The following is a 25,330-nucleotide window of genomic DNA, read 5'->3' as shown; positions in this document are numbered from 1 at the left end:
GAGGTCCCCACCATCACAGAAGCCAGTCTTCAGCCAATTCAATTCACTCCACGTGATATCAAGAAACGGCTGAGCACACTGGATGCAGTAAAGGCTATGGGCCCCGACAACATCCCGGCTGCCATGCTGAAGACTTGTGCTCCAGAACTAGCCGCGCCTCTAGCCAAGCTGTTCCAGTACAGCTACAATACTGGCATCTATCTGACAATCCGGAAAACTGCCCAGGTATGTCCTGTCCACAAAAAGCAGGACAAATCCAATCCAGTCAATTGCCACCCCATCAGTCTACTCTCAATCATCAGCAAAGTGATGGAATGTGTCACCGACAGTGCTATCAAGCGGCACTTACTCACCAAAAACCTACTCACTGATGCCCAGTTTGGGTTCCGCCAGGACCATTTGGCTCCTGACCTCATTACAGCCTTGGTCCAAACATGGACAAAGGAGCTGAATTTCAGAGGTGAGAGTGACATCAAGGCAGCATTTGACCAAGTGTGGCATCAAGGATCCCTTGTAAAACTGAAGTCAATGGGAATCAGAAGGAAAACTCTGCACTGGCTGGAGTCATACCTAGCACAAAGGAAGATAGTTGTGGTGGTTGAAGGTCAATCATCACAGCCGCAGGACATTGCTGCAGGAGTTCCACAGGGCAGTGTCCTAGGCCCAACTATCTTCAGCTGCTTCATCAATGACCTTCCCTCCAACATAAGGTCAGAAATGGGGATGTTCGCTGATGACTGCACAGTGTTCAGCATCATTCACAACTCCTCAGATAATAAAGCAGTCCATGCCCGCATGCAACAAGAACTGGATGACGTTCAAACTTGGGCTGACAAGTGGCAGGTAACAATCATGCCACAGAAGTGCCAAGCAATATCTCCAACAAGCGAGATCTCCACCGCCCCTTGACATTCAACGGCATTACCATGGTCAAATCCCCCACCATCAACATCCTGGGGGGTCATCATTGACCAGAAACTTAGCTGGACCAGCCACATAAATACTGTGTCAACAAGAGCAGGTCAGAGGCTATTCTGTGGCGAGTGTCTCAGCTCCTGACTCCCCAAAGCCTTTCCACCATCTTCAAGGCACAAGTAAGGAATGTGATGGCATACTCTCCACTTGCCTGGATGAGTGCAGCTCCAACAACACAAGAAACTAGACACCATCCAGGACAAAGCAGCCCGCTTGATTGGCACCCCTTCCACCACCTTAAACATTCACTCCCTCCACCACCGGCGTACCGTGGCTGCAGTGTGTACCATCTACAAGATGCACTGCAGCAACTCGCCAAGGCTTCTTCGGCAGCACCTCCCAAACCCGTGACCTCTTCCACCTAGAAGGACAAGGGCATCAGGCGCATGTGAACACCACCACCTCCAAGTTCCCCTCCAAGTCACACACCATCCTGACTTAGAAGTATATCACCGATCCTTCATCGTCACTGGGTCAAAATCCTGGAACTCCCTCCCTAACAGTACTGTGGGAGTACCTTCACCACACGGACTGCAGCAGTTCAAGAAGGCGACTCACCACCACCTTCGAGGGCAATTAGGGATGGGCAATAAATGCTGGACTTGCCAGCGACGCCCACAACCCATAAACGAATTTTAAAAAACCCTTCACAAAAATCTATCAATCGCAGTTTTGACATTTTCAATTGACCCTCAGCCTCTGCAGCTTTTTGGGAGAGTTCCAGATTTCCACTACCCTTTGTGAACGACCTAGCTCTAATTTGAAGGTTCTGCCCCCTTGTTCTGGACTCCCCCCACCAGAGGAAATAGTTTCTCTCTATCTACCCTAGCAAATCCTTTAATCATCTAAACACCTCAATTAGATCACGCAGCAGATATTCTAACTATTTAATCCTTATTCTCATTACCATATGAAATGCCATTTGCCACCCATCAGTCCACTTTCCTGACCTATCCAGGTCCCTTAGCATTTGGTTTGGCTCATCCCAACTGTTTGAAACCCACCTCCTCCACCTTCCCAACTCCGTCTCATCTGGCGACGTCAACAGTTTTGTTTCTGAGCCCAGCTCGAAGCACTTTACGTAACATTAGCCTCAGTACAGACTCCTGAGGCAACCCAGTCATTACCAAGGCATGCGAGAACCCATTTAAATAAACTGGAACAGAACAGAGGTGAAGATTTTGTTTTATTCTATTAAAAGAAACTTCAAATCCAAGTAATGGGACATGGGAAGCAGAGCCATGAAATTAAATACATAAAAAACATCAATAAAATTAATCACTAGAAATTAAAATTAAATTAAATATAAATTAATTAGGACAAAGCTACATAAGTATATGAGGGAGAAAGAAATAGAAGGATATGCTGAAAGGGTGAGACGCAGTAGGCTCGTGTGGAGCTTAAATACCAGTTGGGCTGAATGGCCTGTTTCTGTGCTGTACATTTTATGTAATTCTATGTGATATAAATCTAGATGACACATTCCCCACGTTAACGCTGCTTATGTTGGCAGTTTAAGAGTCGTCAGCTTCATACAAATGTTGTCACTGAAAAATAAAAGGAAGTTCACAGGTGGCAGCCTGAATATGGATATCTGGAGCCCGAAGCTGGGATCAGGCGGCTAGAGGTTGGTGTGGAGACAGAGACAGGCAATCACCACACTCTCATAGTCCAGGGTCGGCATGCCACCTCGCACGTGCCTCAGCACCGGTAACTTGATGGCCAGGTTGACGGCAGAGTAGTAGGGATCGTAGGTATTATTAATGAAGCAGGACGATTGGCTGCAGTTTGCCTTCCTTAGAATCTGCGGCGTTCGACCAGCATCGAAGTCATTACTGTAAAGAAAAGATATCGATCGGTGTCATTAGCAACATCTAATCAGGCACCTGTCCTAATATCTCTATGTGGCTCGGTGTCAAATTTTGTCTGAAAACACTCCTGTGGATGTTTTACTACGTTAAAGGTGCTATATAAATGCAAGCTGTTGTTGCTGAAACCTGCAATAACTGAGCCATATCAAAGACAATGGATCAAGGGAGTGTCAATTAGTTCCTGAGCTGTATATGAAGAGGACTATTGTTGGCAAACAACTGCCCAAAGGCGTGCCCCCAATCGAGGGGACTGTAAAAATGACCATGTGGAGGAAGTCCTGCCTTTGCCTCGCTGCTTCTTCCAGATCACTTCCTGCACCATTACCCCGACCCTGAGAAAAGAACATTGTGCTACAAAACTACCCGTGAGTACCGAGATATCTCCAAGACCTCAACAAACCTTAAAGCTTGAGCTGACCCTAAGTATATGTTAAACTTTCTTTTAAGGGGTTGAAGAACGAACGAACTTGCATTTATATAGCGCCTTATATGACCGCAGGACATCCCAAAGCATTTTACAGCCAATGAAGTACTTTTGGAGTGTAGTCACTGTTGTAACATAGGAAACGCGGCAGCCAATTTGCGCACAGCAAGACCCCACGAACAGATCATCTGTTTCAGGTGTTGGTTGAAGGATGAAATTTGGCTAGGACACTGAGAACTCCCCTGCTCCGCTTCGAATAGTGCCTTGGGATCTTTTACATCCACCCGAGAGGGCAGATGGGGCCTCAGTTTTACATCTTTATCTGAAAGACGGCACCTCCAACAGGGCAGGCCTCCCTCAGTCCTGCACTGGAGTGTTAGTCTAGATCTTGTGTGCAAGTCCCTGGAGTGGGACTTGAACCCACAACCTTCTGACTCAGAGGTGAGAGTGCTGCCCACTGACCCAAGGGTTAGCATAATATAGGTCTTTTTCTCTAATAAGGAAATGCATTTTGGAGTCAGAATGTTTTCCTATTTTTGTTGTTAAAGCAATTCTAAATCATGTATGATCTGTAGATATTGTGTAACTCTAGGTCCATGTCCGATATATAATAAATTATCCTTTTCTTTTAAAGCCATGGTTTTTGCTTGGAGTTTTTGTGTTAGGATAAATTAAATAAAAATTTAGTTTGCGTGGAGATAAAAAGGCAATTCCCCAAATTAAAAAATAAATATCACATTGCGCTGTTTGTCCTACACTGTTTTGCTCCACCATTCAATCAGGTCATGGCTAATCTGTACGTCAGCTCCATCTACTGTGGTCTTTGTACCATTATCACTTGATGCCCATACCCAACATAAATCTATCAGTACAAAAGCAAAGTACTGCAGATGCTGGAAATCTGAAATAAAAACAGAAAATGCTGGCAATACTCAACAGGTCAGGTAGCATCTGTGGAGAGAGAAAGAGTTAACGTTTCAGGTTGATGACCCTTTGCCAGGACTGACGAAGGGTCATCGACCTGAAACGTTAACTCTGTTTCTCTCTCCACAGATGCTGCCTGACCTGCTGAGTATTGCCAGCATTTTCTGTTTTTAATTATAAATCTATCAGTCTCAGTCTTGTCAACTTCGATTGACCCCCAGCATCCCGAACCTTTTTGGGGAGAGGTTACTATGCTGACCGGTGCTTCAGCTGGGATCAGTTTGTGTCGCATTTCAAAGATTGAACTCGGGAGCTTCCTGGGCCATGTAGCTCAATACCACACCAAACAACACACTCACGCACTGAGCCATCAGGAGTGCCCTTGGGGTAGAATTTCCACCGAGGTTCCCCCCAATCTCCCGCCAACACTTCAGTGTGAAACTCTGGAGGAACTGTGTGACCGGGAAAACGCCACGGAAATTCTATCCCCTTTGTGTATCGCAGTCAGGAAGATATTCAAATCCCATCATAGCAAATTATGGGATTGAATTCAATAAAATCTGCTAATTCGTGGACTGGCACCAGAGAAAGGGGAAAAAAAGGCTGCCAGATTGTTGTAAAAACCCAACTGTTGTCCTTCAGGGAAAGGAACCTACCGTTCCCTTACCCAGTCTGGCTTACACTCGAGTCCAGTCCCACATTACATGGTTGACTCAATGCCTTTCAAATGGCCTAGCTAACCACTCAGTTGTAAACAATCGCTATGGATTTGCCGCTGCCACCGCCGCCACCACCTTTTCAGGGAAACTAGGGGTGGGCAATAAATGCGGCCTCGTCAGGTAACCCGCAGACAAGTGCTCGATAAAAGTTAAGAGAATTGTGTCTCTTACCTGTATGTCCACTGAGCTACACTGTTCACCTCAGGATTTGAAAGACCAACCGGCTGCGTGTTCAGTTTCTGAATCCAGTTCTCAATGTCTTTTTGTTGAAAGCTGGAATGGGAATTAGCCGGTTTTCCCAATGCTCCTGGGTGGTGTTTGGTGGAAATCGTGAGCAGCGTAACGATGCAGAAGGCAACCTGCAAGAAACAGAGATTCATCAACCAACCTCTTCACTACGTCCCACCAGCAACTTACCCAAGAGCTACCTCGATGCAATAAATAGTCAAAACAGCCATCATAAAACAAAAGGCATCGCTGATTAGCAGCTCACCGTTTGTTTCTGAGCTCAGCGGGTTTGCTGCCCATGGATATAATGGTCAGCCCTTTCATATCCATGAGCTGGGAGACCTAGTGAGTGTCCACATTACTGGGCAGATACTTCCACCAGTTTGCTCACATTTGTCAATGGTAATAAGAAACACCAAGGGGTTACACTGTGCCAGTGTCGAACAGAACAATCAGGCAGCGGACCTCTCCACCCCCGTATATATATATGCATGCATTGCTCTTACTCATTACAATTTATCTGTGATTCGCTAGGCATTGTGCACACTCACTGCTCCAGGCTTGTAGATATTGTGCACACTTGTGTCTTCTCACACTTCAGTTCAGCCCAGATTGATGGGACAAATGGGATAGACACAGTTGTATTCCCTGGAATTTAGAAGGTTAAGGGGTGATTTGTTCGACGTTTTCAAGATATTAAAAGGAACAGATAGGGTAGATCGAAAGAAACTATTTCCGCTGGTTGGGGATTCTAGGACTAGGGGGCATAGTCTAAAAATTAGAGCCAGAACTTTCAGGAGTGAAATTAGGAAACACTTCTACACACAAAGGATGGTAGAAATTTGGAACACTTCTGCAAACGGCAAGGTATGCTAGATCAATTGTTAATTTTAAATCTGAGATTGACATATTTTTGTTAACCAAAGGTATTAAGGGATATGGGGCAAAGGCAGGTACATGGAGTTGGGTCACAGATCAGCCATAATCTCATTGAATGGTGGAACAGGCTCGAGGGGATCAATGGCCCACTCCTGTTCCTGTTTTCAGAACCTGGATTGTAACTCAGTCCAACTCAATTACTCTCATTCTCAGATTGAAAATGTTGTGCAATTTCATATCAACCTACTCCTCACATCTCCAAGGTCCAACCCTGGCCAGGTAGTTTTTACAAATGGCATTTTCTTGGCCCCAGCAGCAAAAGAGTAATCTTGCTGCAGAGTATTTGATTATCTTTGTGTGCATCCATCAATCCTAACCATCTATTATCTATCCGCTTACCCATTACCCTTGTCCTCACTGACCTAGGTTAGCTCCCAGTCGCCAACACCTCAAATTTAAAATGCTCATCTTTGTGTTTAAATTATTCATGGCTCGGCCCCTCCCCCCATCTCCGTAAACTCCTCCAGCCCTACAACGCCCTCCAATCGAATTCTGTTCCTCTGATTCTGGCCTCTTGTTCGTCCTTCCTTCCTTTTGCCCATCCATTGGCGGCCGCGTCTTCCGCTTTCTAGGCCCCGCAGCCTGGAATTCCCTCTCTGTCGCCCCCACCTCCCTCTCCTCTAAGACCCTCCTTAAAAAACAGCTCTTTGACCAAGCTTTTGGTCATTCCTCATAAGATCTCCTTCTTTGGCACAGTGTCCATTTTTGTCTGCTTACACCTCCATGAAGTGCCTTGTGTTAAAAGCGCTGTATGAATCCAAGTTGTTGTTTCCTTGCCCCTACCACCTCCCACTTCCCCCTCTGCTCCAGCCCCCAACCCAAAGGCAAATTGAGTAAAACTGTTCAGCTCCCATCTCACATTATTCGTCCTTGATCAGCTTCTTTCAACGGTTCTAGCAACCCAGGAACCATAATTTTACACAATGTTCAACTGTCTCTTGTTGTACCTGACCTGCCACTCTCCATCCCTTTCCAAAACAAGTATTTATCCAGCTCTTTCTTTAATTGTATTAAACTTTGACTCCGGACCCCAGGAAGTCTCATGGCTTCAGGTCAAGCATAGGCAAGGAAACCTCCTGCTGATTACCACCTACCGCCCACCCTCAGCTGATGAATCAGTACTCCTCTGTGTTGAACACCACTTGGAAGAAGCACTGAGAGTAGCAAGGGCACAGAATGTACTGTGGGTGGGGGACTTCAATGTCCATCACCAAGAGTGGCTCGGTAGCACCACTACTGACCGAGCCCTGAAGGACATAGCTGCCAGACTGTGCCTGTGACAGGTGGTGAGAGAACCAACACAAAGGAATAACCTACTTGACCTCGTCCTCACCAAGCTACCTGTCGCAGATGCATCTGTCCATAACAGTATTGGTAGCAGTGACCACTGCTCATTGTGGAGACGAAGTCCCGTTTTCACACTGAGGATACCCTCCATCGTGTTGTGTGGCACTACCACCGTGCTAAATGGGACAGATTCAGGACAGATCTAGCAGCTCAAAACTGGGCATCCATGAGGCGCTGTGGGCCATCAGCAGCAACAGAATTGTATTCCATCACAATCTGTAACCTTATGGCCCAGCATATCCCTCACTCTACCATTATCATCAAACCAGGGGACCAACCCTGGTTCAATAAGGAGTGTAGAAGAGCAGGCCAGGAGCAGCATCAGGCGTACCTAAAAATGCGGTGCCAACCTGGGGAAGCTGCAACACAGGACTACATGCATGCTAAAAAGTGGAAGCAGCATGCTATAGTCAGGGCTAAGCAATCCCACAATCAACAGATCAGATCAATGCTCTGCAGTCCTGTCACATCCAGTCGTGAATGATAGTGGACCATTAAACAACTAACGGGAGGAGGAGGCTCCATGAATATCCCCATCCTCAATGATGGTGCAGCCCAGCACATGAGTGCAAAAGACAAAGCTGAAGCGTTTGCAACCATCTTCAGCCAGAAGTGCTGAGTGGATTGATCCATATCGGCCTCCTCCCGAGTTCCCCACCACCACAGAAGCCAGTCTTCAGCTAATTCGATTCACTCCACATGAGGCTATGGGCCCCGACAACATCCCGGCTGTTATGCTGAAGACTTGTGCTCCAGAACTAGCCGTGCCTCTAGCCAAGCTGTTCCAGTACAGCTATAACACTGGCATTTATCCGACAATGTGGAAAACTGCCCAGGTATGTCCTGTCCACAAAAAGCAGGACAAATCCAATCCGGCCAATTACTACCCCATCATTCTACTCTCAATCATCAGCAAAGTGATGGAAGGTGTCGTCGACAGTGCTATCAAGCGGTACTTACTCACCAATAACCTACTCACTGATGCCCAGTTTGGGTTCCGCCAAGACCACTTGGCTTCCGACCTCATTACAGCCTTGGTCCAAACATGGACAAGAGCTGAATTCCAGAGGTGAGGTGAGAGTGACTGCCCTTGACATCAAGGCAGCATTTCATAGAGTGTGGCATCAAGGAGCCCTAGTAAAACTGAAGTCAATGGGAATCGGGGGGAAAACTTTCCACTGGCTGAAGTCATACCTAGCACAAAGGAAGATGGATGTGATGTTGCAGGTCAATCATCTCAGCTAGGTATTCTGCGGCGAGTGCCTCACCTCCTGACTCCCCAAAGTCTTTCCACCATCTACAAGGCACAAGTAAGGAGTGTGATGGAATACACTTCATTGCCTGGACGAGTGCAGCTCCAACAACACTCAAGAAGCTCGACACCATCCAAGGCAAAGCAGCCCGCTTGATTGGCACCCCATCCACCACCTTAAACATTCACTCCCTCCACCACCGGAGTACCGTGGCGGCAGTGTGTACCACCTACAAGATGCACTGCAGCAACTCGCATTGGCTTCTTCGGCAGCACCTCCCAAACCCGCGACCTCTTCCACCTAAAAGGACAAGGGCAGCAGGCGCATTGGAACACCACCACCTCCAAGTTCTCCTCCAAGTCACACACAATCCTGACTTGGAAGTATATCGCCGTTCCATCATCATCACTGGGTCAAAATCCTGGAACTCCCTCCCTCACAGCACTGTGGGAGCACCTTCACCACACGGACTGCAGCGGTTCAAGGCGGCGGCTCACCACCACCTTCTCAAGGGCAACAAATGCTGGCCTTGCCAGCGACGCCCACATCCCATGAACGAATACAAAAAAAAATCAACAGATCCATGGCAGCTTTAGCTGGGAGTCTTTCTAATCTCTCGTCTTGGTTGAGGCTTGTTAATTTTATGCTGGTTGCCTCTAGTGCTGCCTCACATTTATACTTTGCATTCCGCTCAGGCAATTCAAAAACCTGGATCATGTCCCCTTTTGACTTTCTTTTCTCTACTGAAAGCAGATTCAGTTCCCCGAGTTCAGGAGCTCGGCCTCACGATGATCTAAAGAGAGAGCTTTGTCACCAGAGAATCACTTTAAAGAAGAAACTTCACATTCAGAATCGCTTTAAAAATGAAAGAGTTAAATCGAATCCCAGTGACTCTCAACATTCAGTGTGTGGCTGCTCTCCATCCATTTCTGTTGATTTTTAGAATATTTTTCTGAGACATCTGAATGCTGGTGACATCGTCAAGAGGAATCCTTGGCAAGGTTCCTGATACCTACAGTGCGAGCGCGCTAAACTAACCAAGGGAACTACTGCCGCTACCCCCGAGATACAGTCTCCTACCCCCGAGATACAGTCTCCTACCCCCGAGATACAGTCTCCACCCCCAGACGTACAGTCTCCTACCCCCAGACGTACAGTCTCTACCCCCCAGACGTACAATGATTAAGCCCCTGAGCTATTGATGAATGATTAAAGAAAAGAAAAAAGACTTGCATTTATATAGCGCTTTTCACAACCACCGGACGTTCCAAAGCACTTTACAACCAATGAAGTACTTTTTGAAGTGTAGTCACTGTTGTAATATAGAATACGCGGCAGCCAATTTGCACACAGCAAACTCCCACAAACAGCAATGGGATAATGACCAGATAACCTGTTTTTTTAGTGATGTCGATTGAAGGTTAAATATTGGCCAGGACACTGGGGATAACTTGCCTGTTCTTTTTCGAAATAGTGCCTTTTACGTCCACCTGAGGGAGCAGACAGGGCCTTGGTTTAACGTCTCATTCGAAAGACGGCACCTCCGACAGTGCAGCACTCCCTCAGTACTGCACTGGAGTGTCAGCCTCGATTTGTGCTCAAGTCTCTGGACTGGGACTGGAACCCAGAAACTTAAGGGTTTATTTATACAGCAGCTACTGGTCTGACACAGAGACAGCAACTTCTTTGAACTACACCTGGTTTGGAGTCTCCCTGTCAGCTGAGAGCTCTGCATACCTGCATATACACACATGGGGAGCTCTGTAAGGTGTCCAAGGAACTGGCTCACAATGACACACAAAAGCAGCAGTATAAATACAATCTAATAAGGCTTTTTTTCATGGCCGGCCCAGTTTCCCCAATATCTTGCCAGATCTCACTGTGATCTAAACTGTTTACAAAAATAACGTTAATGATAAATCCCACCATACTGTCACATTTAAATCCCAGTAAATCGCACAGATCAGGGTCCAGCTTCCTTCCTTAAGTATGTTGGCCGATCCCAGCCAGGATGCAATGCTCTAACTGGCTCAGACACCACTGGGCTTGACGGGGGAGGAAGTGGGGGGGGGGGGCAAATCAGCCACAGATCCCTCAATATTATCCAATGACACCTGTTGAGGCCGTGCTGTTAGCAGCAAAGTTAAAACTGTGTGTAGTCTTTCCAAATGCTGACACTCTCTCCTATAGTGTGCGTTGCTAGGAAGGTTAGCAGGTAAAGTGGTGCATTCTGATTCATTTTTATTTGACTCTATTCTACAGTTGATGAGAGGTTTTTTTTAATCAAAGAAAAATGCCAATTTATGTCAGGCTGGTCACCACCGAAGCTTAAATGGGACAGCTCAAGGTTAGGAGGGCAAAGGTCACTAGCATTGATACAGTCATAGCCCACAGACACAACAAATATAAATTCATATATGATGGTTGAAATGTAAACTATCTCATATATTGGAGAGAGGGACAGAGGGGAGGGGGGGAGGGAGGGGAGGGAGAGAGGGGAGGGAGGGAGAGAGGGGAGGGAGGGAGAGAGGGGAGGGGAGGGAGAGAGGGGAGGGAGGGATAGGACAGGGAGAGGACATGACAGGGAGAGGGGGGACACACAGGGGCAGGGAGACCAAACGCCCCAAAATTGCCCTCGCGCCCCAAAATTGCCCTCGCAACGCGGGGCTCCCCAGCTAGTAAATTCATATATGATGGTTGAAATGTAAACTATCTCATATATTGGCCCAGAAATTCGGGTCGGGGGCTTCCCGCGGGCGCAAGCCCCCGACCTGCACTTACCTAGCGCGCCGGCCGTTAAGCTGTGGGCTCGCGTGGGATTCCGATCCTGGGCCTCCTCCAACTGCCGGCGCGCAGTGCTTGCGTATCCCAGGGGCGCAGTTAGTTCGATGCGTCCCCTGGGATCACGTGGGCCATGGGGAGCCTATCGGAGCAGGGAATGCTTCATTCATAAAATTGACAGGAAGAGCTGTCAAAACTATAAATACTATAAGCCCCAAAACATCACTAAAACGTCAAATAAATTTAAAAAAATCAAATCACATTTTTAAAATAACTATAAATTACATAAAATAACTTTTAAATAATAATTTACATTTTTGAAAAAAAATTACATTTTTTAACGGGGCTAAAAATAAACTTACCTTTCTTTAAAGTATTTAAAAATAATAAACCTGTGGAAAAAGTGTTTTAATTTTAATTAATTCACCACTTGCGACTGCTTTTTAAAAGCGTAACTCCCGGAGAAACCTGCAAAAAAACCGTAAGTTCCAGGCGATGCGCTGCCTCTCCGGCGCACGCGTTCGACCTCTGAACCCCTTCCTTTAAGGGAACGGAAGTTCCGGTTTCCCGCGCATGCGCAGTGCAGGCACGAAACGGGCACTTCCGTTGGGTCTACGGGTGAGTACCCCGTGCGTACTCACCCGTGGAGACCCGAATTTCTGGGCCATTAAGTTTAACGGCTGTAAAGTCATTCAGAAGCAGCGCTGCCATCTGTCTAGACTGGGTATGACTGACATCCATGCGCGTGGAAAGCCTTTAGCACACGGGTTACACGTGTGGTAGCCCCCAGTACCCCAAAAAACTTCTAACTCCTCTATTGTTACAAGCCCCACATCTGCATTGGTGCATTGCCCAGATTTTTGTGACAATGTTACGTAGAATTACATCGAATATACAGCACAGAAACAGGCCATTCGGCCCAACCAGTCCATGCTGGCCTTTACGTTAAACAGACTAAAATGTTTCACTAAAAAAAAGCTTTTATTTCTTAGTACAACACTAGCAACGTGGCTCACACAGGTCAGCTTGCCGATAGCTTCTGGCTGGTCAGAAATTTACCCAGCTGTGCAGGACCCCTGATAATTCAACCCTTCACCGCAGCGAACAGGCGTCTCTCAATCCCCCGCCATAGTCTTGAAAACTTGAGTTAGATCACCTTGAAGAAATAACAGCCAGCCGTACCTTAATCTTCAGTGCCATGTTTGGGAGCTCAAAGGCTGCAGGAGTTGGGCAGTGAGCGGGAGTTTGGTCGCACTGCTGCTGGTGATCAGTGTGCAGTGATGGAATGGGCCCTGACCTCTCTTTATATCAACCTCGCACCTTGATGCCCAGAGAATGGGCGGGAAAGCAATTAAATATTCTTAGTAGTGCTTGGCAGGGCTCTCTGAATCACAATTATATTCTAATCAGCCCGAAACTCATTTCACTTGTGATGTGATCTTCTATGACATCAGTGCCGACCTGTATGGCTGTTGTTTTACGAGCTCCTCCCCAACTGGTATTTTAATGTTGTATTTAATGTATTTAATATTGTATTTTAATATATCGTACTGTTAGTTTTTTAGTATTCTACTGTTTAGTATTTAGCATTCTAGTTTTAGTATTAGTAGTTTAGTTGTTTTAAAAAAAATATTCTACTGTTTAACCGCTCCTGGGCCCCAGCCTCGCCACTTCCCCCGCCCCCGCTGGTCAGGTCCCGCTCCCGGGCCCCAGCCAGGTCTCTCTTCCCCCCCTCACCAAACCCAGTATGGCGTCGGCGAGGGTAGCTGCTGTTTTACGAGCTCGTCCACAACTTTCCACTTTATTATTTTATTGTTATTATTAAACAATTTTGTAAGTAACGTTTCTTCGCTTATCCGCTACGACCGTCAATCACTTCTGGACATAAGATCGTCCGGAGAGATAGGATCTACCCCCGATTTTTCGAACTGGGATTCTGCTGTTACTACCATCTACCCTCCCACCTGCTTACCTGACTTCATTCTTGTGATCAGGAAGTGACGACGGCGCAAGCGGGGCAGACGAGCAGGTGCATTAGTGAAGCTGAGGCGACGTGAACTCCACCCCCCCCTTCTGAGTATTCTCCTGGCGAATGTGCAGTCACTGGACAATAAGCTGGATGAACTCAGGGGGAGGCTCACCTTCCAGCAAGACATTAAGAACTGCAACGTCTTGATTTTCACTGAGACTTGGCTTGATCCATCGATACCGGCTTCGGCCATTCAACCAGAGGGATTCAACATTCACCGGCTAGACCGAACAAAGGACTCGGGGAAGAATAGAGGGGGTGGAGTATGCTTTATGATCAACAATTCTTGGTGTTCCGACGTGGAACTACTTACATCTTCTTGTTCACCCGATCTTGAACACCTGATGATCAAATGCCGACCCTTCTACCTCCCGATAGAGTTCTCATCCGTGATCATTACAGCGGTGTATATTCCACCACAGGCCAACGCAAATAGGGCACTAAACGAGCTGTATGGGACCATTAGCAGGCTTGAAACTTCCCATCCAGAGGCTGCATTCATCATGGCTGGCGAGTTCAACAAAGCCAATCTGAAGAAAGTACTGCCTAAATACCATCAGCATATCACCTGCCCAACGCGAGCCAAGAACACACTAGATCACGTTTACGCTCCGTTCCGGGATGGATACAAGGCCCTCCCTTCGGCAAATCAGATCACGACTCCATCCTGCTGCTACCCACCTATAGGCAGAAACTGAAACAGGAAAAGCCTGTGATGAGATCTCTACAACGGTGGTCGGATCAATCAGACGCTACGTTACAAGACTGTTTTGATTCCACTGACTGGGATATGTTCCGGAATGCCTCGGACAATGACATCAACACATATACAGATTCAGTCATTAGTTTCATAAACAAGTGCATAGATGATGTTGTTCCAAGGATTGTTGTACGAACATTTCCCAACCAGAAATCATGGGTAAATGGCGCTATCCGTGCTATGCTAAAAGCACGGTCCATCGCATTCAACTCTGGGGACATAGATGAGTACAAGAAATCAAAGTACGAGCTAAGAAAAACCATCAAAAATGCACAAAGACAATAAACGGATAAAGTGGAGTCACACTATCATAGCTCAGATTCGCGAAGGATGTGGAGTGGACTACAATCTATTACGGGCTACAAAGGGAAACCCAGCTGTGTCATGCCCAGCAATGCCTCTCTCCCGGACGAGCTTAACACTTTTTACGCCCGGTTTGAGACCAACAACAACTGGCCTGTTACAAGGGCGCCCGCGGCTCAGGACGACCGGGTCTTCTCAATCTCCGTGGCTGACGTGAGCAAGACTTTTAAGAGAATGAACACCCACAAAGCACCCGGTCCAGATGGAATCCCTGGGCGTGTCCTTAGAGCATGCGCTGACCAGCTGGCAGCCGTGTTTACGGATATATTCAACCGTTCACTGTACCAGTCTGTAGTCCCCACCTGCTTCAAGATGATGTGATTCTGTGACATCGGTTACTCCAGTCCCCCAAAAAACAAAAATAACCTGTTTAAACGACTACCGCCCCATAGCACTCACTTCTGTCATCATGAAGTGCTTTGAGAGGCTGGTCAAAACCCACATCAACTCCTTACTACCTGACACACTGGACTCTCCAATTTGCCTACCGCCCAAAAAGATCTAGGGGTGATGCCATCGCCACTGTACTGCACAGTGCCTCATCACACCTGGATAAGAGGAACACCTATGTGAGAATGTTGTTCATTGATTATAGTTCAGCATTCAATACCATTATCCCCTCCAAGCTTGTCAACAAGCTCAGTGAGCTAGGACTTAACACCTCCCTATGCAACTGGATCCTGGACTTCCTGACGGGCAGACCTCAGGTGGTGAAAATAGGCAGTAACACCTCCTCAACACTGATCCTGAACACGGGAGCTCCCCAGGGTTGTGTGCTCAGCCCCCTTCTATACTCCCTGTTTACTCACGATTGCGTGGCCATGCACAACTCCAACTCCATCATCAAATTTGCTGATGACACTACCATTGTAGGCCTGATCACAGATGGCGACAAGGCAGGCTACAGGGAGGAAGTAAGAGCTCTAGCAGAATGGTGCAAGTACAACAACCTCTCCCTCAACATCAGCAAAACAAAGGAGAGGATCGTGGACTACAGGAAGCGGCAGGTGGAGGGACACACCCCAATCTACATCGAAGGGGCTGAGGTGGAGAGGGTCAGCAGCTTCAAATTCCTGGGTGTATTCATTACGGAGGACTTAACGTGGTCACATCACATCGACGTCGTAACGAAGGAGGCATGCCAATGCCTGTTCTTCCTCAGGAGACTGAAGAAATTTGGAATGGCCCCCCAGATTCTCACCAACTTCTACCGGTGCACCATCGCGAGTATCCTGTCTGGCTGCATCACTACCTGGTATGGCAACTGCACCGCTACAGACCGCAAGGCTCTACAGATGGTGGTGAAAGCTGCACAACATACTATAGGAATTAAACTACCTGCTGTCCAGGATATCTACCCTGAGAGGTGCTGGGGGAAGGCCCTGAGAATCATTAAAGACACGAGCCACCCCTGCCACAACCTCTTCGGCCAGCTCCCGTCCGGTAAGAGATACCGAAGCATACGGTCTCGTACCAGCAGGTTTCGAAACAGCTTCTACCCCCAGGCCATAAGACACATGAATGTATAATTTATTATTATTTATTACTGTTGTTTTATTTATTATTATTGTATTTCTATTCGTATTTTTATCATTGTTATGCCATATTTATTCCAATGTTGGGAGGACTCGTAAAAATCAACATTTCATTGTGCAGTACACACGTCTGCTGCATATATGACAAATAAAATTGAATTGAATTGAATGTGTTTAATGTTTCAATCATTAATTCAAATTCAGGTTCGTGGAACATCTTTAAAACTAAAAGGAAACAGGTATTTTGAAAAGATAACTGCAGAAAGTGTCTGTGGTCTCGGTGTAACTGAACCTAGTTTCGGCATAGACACTCACACTATACTAATGATTTATAAATCACAAAATCCTCCTCCACCTTTTCCTTGGAATTTGGATTGTGTTTTGTTTGACTCTCTGGATTATGCGTGGGGGTATTAGATTTCTATAGTAGATAAGGGGAGACAGTAAATAATACAAAAGTTGACAGCAGTAAATGCACCCTAAGTACAAGAGCCTCAGACTGTGTTTACAGGAAGTGTGTGCCATTTGTCCAACTTCTATACATGCCTCAAAATAAGCACCTGTGCCACCATGTCAGACAGGTTGGAGGGGGTTCCAGTGCACATCACAACTGACAGAGACACAGGGAACTTGCACTTGAGGTATCGCATTGGTGGAATTAGTCTCAATATAACTCCAGCCGTCTCTCACTATCCTGTAACTCACTCCCAGCCGTCTATCACTATCCTGTAACTCACCCCCAGCCGTCTCTCACTATCCTGTAACTCACTCCCAGCCGTCTATCACTATCCTGTAACTCACTCCCAGCCGTCTATCACTATCCTGTAACTCACCCCAGCCGTCTCTCACTATCCTGTAACTCACTCCCAGCCGTCTATCACTATCCTGTAACTCACCCCCAGCTGTCTATCACTATCCTGTAACTCACTCCCAGCCGTCTATCACTATCCTGTAACTCACCCCCAGCCGTCTCTCACTATCCTGTAACTCACCCCCAGCCGTCTCTCACTATCCTGTAACTCACTCCCAGCCGTCTATCACTATCCTGTAACTCACCCCCAGCCGTCTCTCACTATCCTGTAACTCACCCCCAGCCGTCTCTCACTATCCTGTAACTCACCCCCAGCTGTCTCTCACTATCCTGTAACTCACCCCCAGCTGTCTATCACTATCCTGTAACTCACTCCCAGCCGTCTATCATTATCCTGTAACTCACCCCCAGCCGTCTCTCACTATCCTGTAACTCACTCCCAGCTGTCTATCACTATCCTGTAACTCACTCCCAGCCGTCTATCACTATCCTGTAACTCACCCCCAGCTGTCTCTCACTATCCTGTAACTCACTCCCAGCTGTCTATCACTATCCTGTAACTCACCCCCAGCCGTCTCTCACTATCCTGTAACTCACTCCCAGCTGTCTATCACTATCCTGTAACTCACCCCCAGCCGTCTCTCACTATCCTGTAACTCACCCCCAGCTGTCTGTCACTATCCTGTAACTCACCCCCAGCTGTCTATCACTATCCTGTAACTCACCCCCAGCCGTCTCTCACTATCCTGTAACTCACTCCCAGCTGTCTATCACTATCCTGTAACTCACTCCCAGCCGTCTATCACTATCCTGTAACTCACCCCCAGCTGTCTCTCACTATCCTGTAACTCACTCCCAGCTGTCTGTCACTATCCTGTAACTCACCCCCAGCTGTCTATCACTATCCTGTAACTCACTCCCAGCTGTCTATCACTATCCTGTAACTCACCCCCAGCTGTCTCTCACTATCCTGTAACTCACTCCCAGCCGTCTATCACTATCCTGTAACTCACCCCCAGCTGTCTGTCACTATCCTGTAACTCACTCCCAGCTGTCTATCACTATCCTGTAACTCACCCCCAGCTGTCTCTCACTATCCTGTAACTCACCCCCAGCTGTCTCTCACTATCCTGTAACTCACCCCCAGCCATCTCTCACTATCCTGTAACTCACTCCCAGCTGTCTATCACTATCCTGTAACTCACTCCCAGCTGTCTCTCACTATCCTGTAACTCACCCCCAGCCGTCTCTCACTATCCTGTAACTCACTCCAAGCTGTCTATCACTATCCTGTAACTCACTCCCAGCTGTCTATCACTATCCTGTAACTCACTCCCAGCCGTCTATCACTATCCTGTAACTCACTCCCAGCTGTCTATCACTATCCTGTAACTCACTCCCAGCCGTCTATCACTATCCTGTAACTCACTCCCAGCTGTCTATCACTATCCTGTAACTCACTCCCAGCCGTCTATCACTATCCTGTAACTCACTCCCAGCTGTCTCTCACTATCCTGTAACTCACTCCCAGCTGTCTATCACTATCCTGTAACTCACTCCCAGCCGTCTATCACTATCCTGTAACTCACCCCCAGCTGTCTCTCACTATCCTGTAACTCATCCCCAGCTGTCTGTCACTATCCTGTAACTCACTCCCAGACGTCTGTCACTATCCTGTAACTCACCCCCAGCTGTCTATCACTATCCTGTAACTCATTCCCAGCTGTCTGTCACTATCCTGTAACTCACTCCCAGACATCTGTCACTATCCTGTAACTCACCCCCAGCCGTCTGTCACTATCCTGTAACTCACCCCAATGTGGTACTGCGTTATATCTGTGCTGTATTAGCGGATTTCAACTTGGGCAGTGGCGGGGGTACTTCAATTGACCTCAGCACCCTTAAAGGGCGGGAAATGCGTGTGCAGTACATGACAGGTCTCCCTGCTGGTAGTGTGAAACCAGAAAGGAAGACTGTTTTCAGTAAGAAAGAATTGCATTTATATAGCAAACTTTCACAACCTCATGACATCCCAACGTGCTTTACAGCCAATAAAATACTTTTGCAGTGTAGACCTCTTGTAATGTAGTTGAAGGCAGGAGAAATTTCTCCACACAGAGCGGTGATGCTGTGGGATTCACTTCCAGGCTTAGTGGTTGAGGCAGAAACTGTGTAAAAATTCAAGATTAGACTGGACAGGCGGATGAAGGAAAAGGGATTATGGAGATATGGGAACAGAGTGGGTAAAAGTGATTAGAACTGTTTGCTCGTGTGGAGAGTAAACGCCAACATGGACTGGTTGGGCCGAATGACCTGTTCCTGTGTTGTATCTTCTATATGTTGCTAAGTAATTGCCCCAAGACGAAAATCGGGTATCTGCTCCAGACTTCCATCTAGGTGACCCTTACTGAGAACAGGGGCTCAGGAGCTGGGCTGCTCCGTCATTTGTCGGAAGACTGGTCAGCTCCCAGGGTTCCCATTCCCTTCCTATTTTCCTGCCACCTCTTACTCTCCTGCCCATCAACCTTGGTTCTGAGTTTTTTGACCCTCTATTGTGTCTCTTTTTTTTAAAAATTGGAACCGCCCCTTTAAATTTGAATTACACACAATTTTCCTCTCCCATGACTAGAGTCCTCCTGAGACTCACCTGAGCCTGCTGTGAATAGCTATGCAAATGCACTTACACCAGAGAATTGAGTGCTATTGGCACTTGACTGTGTGGGCAGGATCTAAACCTTTTCGAACTGATTTGCATCATGATTCACGTTAGGAAAGCTGATCCCTTGCGCAGGGTGTCTGACACAAACACATGCTAAAACAATACACTTCAGAGTCAGCAAACAGAATGGGGCGAGCTCCTTCCAATCTGGCTACAGGGACTTAGATTACCACATTCGCTTGTGCGATTGAATGCACACACACACCCCTGTGCACAAACATGGATGTGTTAAACTGTGTCAGGGTATACCCACATGCATAAAGAAACTATATTTGTATGAAGACACCGTCAAGCATGCAATTATGTGCTTGCCGACAGGAACATAGGAACAGGAGTAGACCATTCAGCCCCTCGAGCCTGTTAGATCACGGTAGATCTGTATCTTAACTTCATCTACCGACCTTGGTTCTGTAACCCTTAATACCCTTGCCTAACAAAAAGCTATCAATCTCAGTTTTGTAATTTTTAATTGACCCCAGCCTCAACAGCTTTTTGGGGGAGAGAGTTCCAGATTTCCACTGCCCTTTGTGTGAAGAAGTGTTTCCTGACATCCCCTGAATGGCCTGGCTCTAATTTTAAGGTTATGCCCCCTTGCTCCACAGTTCCCAACTTCTCGCCATTTAGAAAATACTCTGATCTATCTTTCTTAAGTCCAAAGTGGATGAGCTCACACTTCCCCACATTGAACTCATCTGCCAGAGTTTTACCCATTCAATTAATCTATCATTGTCCCTTTGCAACTTTCTGCTCCCATCTACACTATTTACTGTGCCACCTAACTTAGTATAGTCAGCAAACTTGGATAGATGGCGCTCTATATTCCTTCATCTAAGTCATTTATAAATATATAGTGAAAAGCTGAGGCCCCAATATAGATCCCTGGGGGACACCACTACTCACATCCTGACAATTTGAATACAAACCCATTATCCCTACTCTCTGTCTCCCACCTCTTCATCAATTCCCTATCCAAGCTAATAGGTTGCCTCCAATTCCATGCGCTCTCATTTTTGTTAGCAATCTCTTATGTGGAACCTTATGGAATTCCTTCTGGAAGTCCATGTAAATAACATCCATAGACACTCCCTTATCTACCACATTAGTTACCTCCTCAAAAAAAATCAACTCTGTCTGTCTGTCTCCTGCACCAAGTCCCGTTCGCCCATCGCCCCTGTGCTCGCTGACCTACATTGGCTCCTGGTTAAGCAGCGCCATCGATTTCAAAATTTGTTTTCAAATCCCTCCATGGCCTCACCCCTTCCTATCTCTGTAATCTCCTTCAGCCCCACAACACCCCCCCCCCCCACCCCGAGATATCAGCGCTCCTCTAATTCTACCCTCTTGAGCATCCCTGATTATGATCGCTCAACCACTGGTGGCCGAGCCTTCTGTTGCCTGGGCCCTAAGCTCTGGAATTCCCTGCCTAAACCTCTCCGCCTCTCTACCTCTCTTTCCTCCTTTAAGACGCTCCTTAAAACCTACCTCTTCAACCAAGCTTTTGGTCACCTGCCCTAATTTATCCTTGTGGATCGGTGTCAAATTTGTTGTCTTAAAATACTCCAGAGCAGCGCCTTGGGACGTTTTACTACATTAAAGGCGCTATATAAATACAAGTTGTTGTTGTTTGCAGATCTATTCTGGTTCTCTCTGATCAGCTCATATTTGTCCAAATGCTCAGTCACTCTGTTCCTAATAACAGATTCTGGTAACTTCCCCACAACTGATGTTGGACTAATAGGCCTATAATTTCCTAGTTTATCTCTCACACCCTTCTTAAATAAGACACAGATTGTCTGAAAGTGAATGTGGCGACACCTGAGGAATGGAAACCAGCACCCTAGAAGGACAGCAAGAAAGCCATGAGGAAAGTCACAGCAAAGGGCGTCAAGAGGACGAGAAGGTCGAGGGTGACGAGTTATGATCTATGTCTACAAAGTGATGAAGCAGGTTCCCCACTGACACTGGCATCTCCTCAAAGACCATGAGCATGGTGAATTAACTTAGTGAACGATATTTTTGAGCGCATCGTGGGTGAAGCTTCCCGTCTGCCCCATTACAGCGAGGCGAGCGCTCGACCATCAGTTCCCAGGAGAGCCAGACCGCCGTGCGCTTACTGCTCACTGTGGGAGCTGGCTGTGTCAGAAGGGACAAGGCTGTGGCCAAGTACACCAGTTCCAAGTAAAAATTCCACAATGTATTAAAAAAAAAACACACCCATCAACAATTGTGATTGCACTAGAGAGAGTACAGAGGAGATGTATGAGGATGTTGCCAGGACTGGAGAATTTTAGCTATGAGGAAAGATTGGATAGGCTGGGGTTGTTTTCTTAGGAACAGAGGAGGCTGAGGGGGATTGAGGTGTATAAAATTAAGAGGGGCCTAGATAGAGTGGATAGGAAGGACCTAGTTCCCTTAGCAGAGAGGTCAAAACCAGGGGGCATAGATTTCATGTAATTGGAGGAAGGATTAGAGGGGAGTTGAGGAGATTTTTTTCACCCAGAGGGTGGTGGGGGTCTGGAACTCACTGCCTGAAAGGGTGGTAGAGGCAGAAACCCTCAGCACATTTAAAAGTACTTGGATATGCACTTGAAGTGCCGTAACCAACAAGGATACGGACCAAGAGCTGGAAAGTGGGATTAGGCTGGATAGCTCTTTTTCGGCTGGCACAGACACGGTGGGCCGAATAGCTTCCTTCTGTGCCGTAAATTTCTACGATTCTATGAACAAGGGGGCACTCAGAGCTGTGGAAACAGACCCACGCTCATCCCCTCAGTCACTGAACATTGCGAGGAAACTTAATGTAAATAATTAAGTGTGCCGGGCAATCAGGTGGTACTGCCTGCTTGTGCCATACACGCCGAGGGCTCTCTAATACCTTCCACACCAGCAGGTAAAGCAGCTTTCAATCTCCCCAGTGGAGCGGTGTTAGAAACGCCTGTCATTGTAGAATCCAGTTTGACTGCTCCTTGCAGTCATATAATTTAGCAGCTTGTCAGGATCTTGTGTAAATCTCCAGCTCCCCAGCAGCGCTCCCAATATTGTAAGAATGGAAACAGATCTCATCACCAGATACACACTCCCCACCTCGGCTCCCGTCAGTATCAGTATTTATAAGTACCGATGGACATGCTCAGTGGCAGTGATTCACAAACCTGCCTGTTTAGAACAGCACTGAGCCACCATATCATTATTATTATCACATTATTATCTGTATTTAAGCTCTGGATACTGAAAGCCCCTCTTTTTTTTCGCATTACGTCTCTGTGAAGCACCTTGGGGTGTTTTCCTACATTAAAGGTACTATATAAATGCAAGTTGTTGTTTCTTTGTACTGAAAATTAGAATTGAAGGCCCTGACCTTTTTCTGGGGGGGGGGTCTCGCACTTTCCCGCTGAAACTTAGGCAATACAAACTTGGACAATTGGGAAACTCTAAAGGTTATGGCTTTGTGAAGTTCTCAAATGAAGCCGAGCAGAAACGAGCACTTGCCGAGTGTCAAGGTGCGATTGGCGTCGGGGGAAAGCTTTAAGGCCGAGCGTGGCGCAACCAAGAACAAATCGTGTAGTGAAGCCACCAGACTACAGACGACATACTATATCGAGTATTACCAGCCATACCAGAACTACTATATTCAGTGGGGATATGCTCAGTACACTGGCAGCTATAGTTCCAGCTACCAACAATATGGCTATACAGAATCACAGAATGATACAGCACAGGAGGCCATTCAGCCCATCGTGCCTGTGCCACCTCTGGAAGAGCTATCCAATTAATCCCACACCCTCACTCTTTCCCCATTGCCCTGCAAATTTTTCCCCTTCAAGTATTTATCCAATTCCCTTTTGAAGGTTACTATTGAATCTGCTTCCTCCACCCTTCAAAGCAGTGCATTCCAGATCATAACTTGCTGCGTACATTTTTTTCTCCCTCTTGTCACCCCTGGTTCTTTTGCCAATTACCTTAAATCTGGATCTTCTGGTTTCCAACCCTTCTACCACTGGAAAGAGTTTCTCTTTATTTACTCAATCAAAACCCTTCATGATTTTGAACACCTCCATCAAATCTCCTCTTAACCTTCTCTGCGCCAAGCAGAACAACCCCAGCCTCTCCAGTCTCTCCACGTAACTGAAGTCCCCCATCCCTGGTACCATTCTAATAAATCTCTTCTGCACCCTCTCTAAGGCATCCATCCTAAAGTGTGGTGCCCAGAATTGGACACAATACTCCAGCTGGGGCCTAAGCAGTGTTCGATAAAGGTTTAGCATAAGTTCCTTGCTTTTATACTCCATGCTTCTATTTATAAAACTAAAGATCCCTTTTGCTTTTTTAACAGCACTCAGTACCATGCAGAATTATGAGACCAATAGAATTTCAAAGCCTAATATCCTTTCCAGAAAGATTCATATGCAATAAATCACCTCTAGTTCAGTAGAACACTGGATAAACAGAACTGGTGATAACTGGGCTGACATGAATGCTATTCATTAAACAGTCACTTGTGAGTTTCATTATTACACCCCTGGGTTCCTCTACCATTCAAGTAGATATGACGGGGGGGGGGGGGGCAGAAGGATTCAACTTCCATAAACATTAGGTGTGCAGACTACTTAAGGGAGCTGATGAAGGGTCCCAGACCTGAAACGTTAACTCGGTTTCTCTCTCCACGGATGCTGCCTGGCCTGCTGAGTATTTCCAGCATTTTCTGTTGTTATTTCAGATTTCCAGCAGCCGCAGTATTTTGCTATTGTACTTAAGGGAGCGACTGAGAGCTCTGAGCCAAAGAGAATATCTATAGTAGACCCATAACAAGGAACAAGGTCAAAACTACAGCAACCTTGATGCATCACAGTAGCTGGAAATCCCTAGCCCAGGTGGAATTTCCAAGACAAGACCCAGCAGGCAGCAAACCTTTTACAAGCACAAAATAACCAATCCCACAGGTAAGTTTAGTGATTTGTTTCAAATATTTTTTATATGTTTGTTACGTTCTAAATGTGAGCTAAACCAAGTGACGAAGGAAAATGGTGGTCAGAAACAGTATGAGAAATTATTTGAGAAAAATCAGTCAATTTTGGGGTACTCACTGGCTGGTAAATGGGAGCTTTGGGGGGAAAAAAGGGGGTTTGATATCTCAGTTTTTCTCCTGGTTATTCGTTCGTCATTGGCACTTTTTGAAAGAAAAAAGTCTTGCATTTATATAGCGCCCAAATTACAGCCAATGAAGTACTTCTGAAGTGTAGTCACTGTTGTAACATAGGAAATGCAGCAGCCAATTTGCACACAGCAAGCTCCCACAAATAGCAACATGATAATGACCAGCTAATCGGTTTTAGTGATATTGACCAGGACACCAGGGAGAATTCCCCAGCTCTTCTTCAAAATAGTGCCATGGGATTTATTACATTCACCCGAGGGGGCAGACAGAGCCTCGGTTTTATATCCGAAAGACAGCAGCTCTGACAGTGCAACACTCCCTCTGCACTGGAGGGTCAGCCTAGATGTTTGTGCTCAAGTCTCTGGAGTGGGACTTGAACCCACAACCTTCTGCCTCAGAGGCACCTGAGCCACAGCTGACACTTTTTGATTCATTCCTGTTTAGTCAATCAGATATTTGTTTGGTAACTTAACAGATAAGTGGATAGTTGAGCCAAT

General features: G+C 46.6%; 1 long non-coding RNA gene across 1 annotated transcript in view; it reads right to left on the bottom strand.

Annotated features, from left to right (window-relative positions):
- Window positions 1-2,144: 2,144 nt before the first annotated feature.
- Window positions 2,145-25,330, bottom strand: part of LOC147104603 (uncharacterized) — a 38,007-nt gene continuing 14,821 nt past the window's right edge. Inside the window, exons 2-3 of the long non-coding RNA XR_015072368.1 lie at window positions 5,085-5,272; window positions 2,145-2,810 (exon numbers count right to left, since the gene is read on the bottom strand). This is a non-coding gene — a long non-coding RNA (uncharacterized LOC147104603). The remainder of the gene's footprint in view (window positions 2,811-5,084; window positions 5,273-25,330) is intronic.

This window comes from Somniosus microcephalus, chromosome 19 (assembly GCF_052327205.1).
Source record: "Somniosus microcephalus isolate GS21.2 chromosome 19, FLI_Smic_1.0, whole genome shotgun sequence".
In the NCBI taxonomy this organism is placed as follows: Eukaryota; Metazoa; Chordata; class Chondrichthyes; order Squaliformes; family Somniosidae; genus Somniosus; species Somniosus microcephalus.
This window is presented reverse-complemented; position numbering and strand designations above follow the sequence as displayed.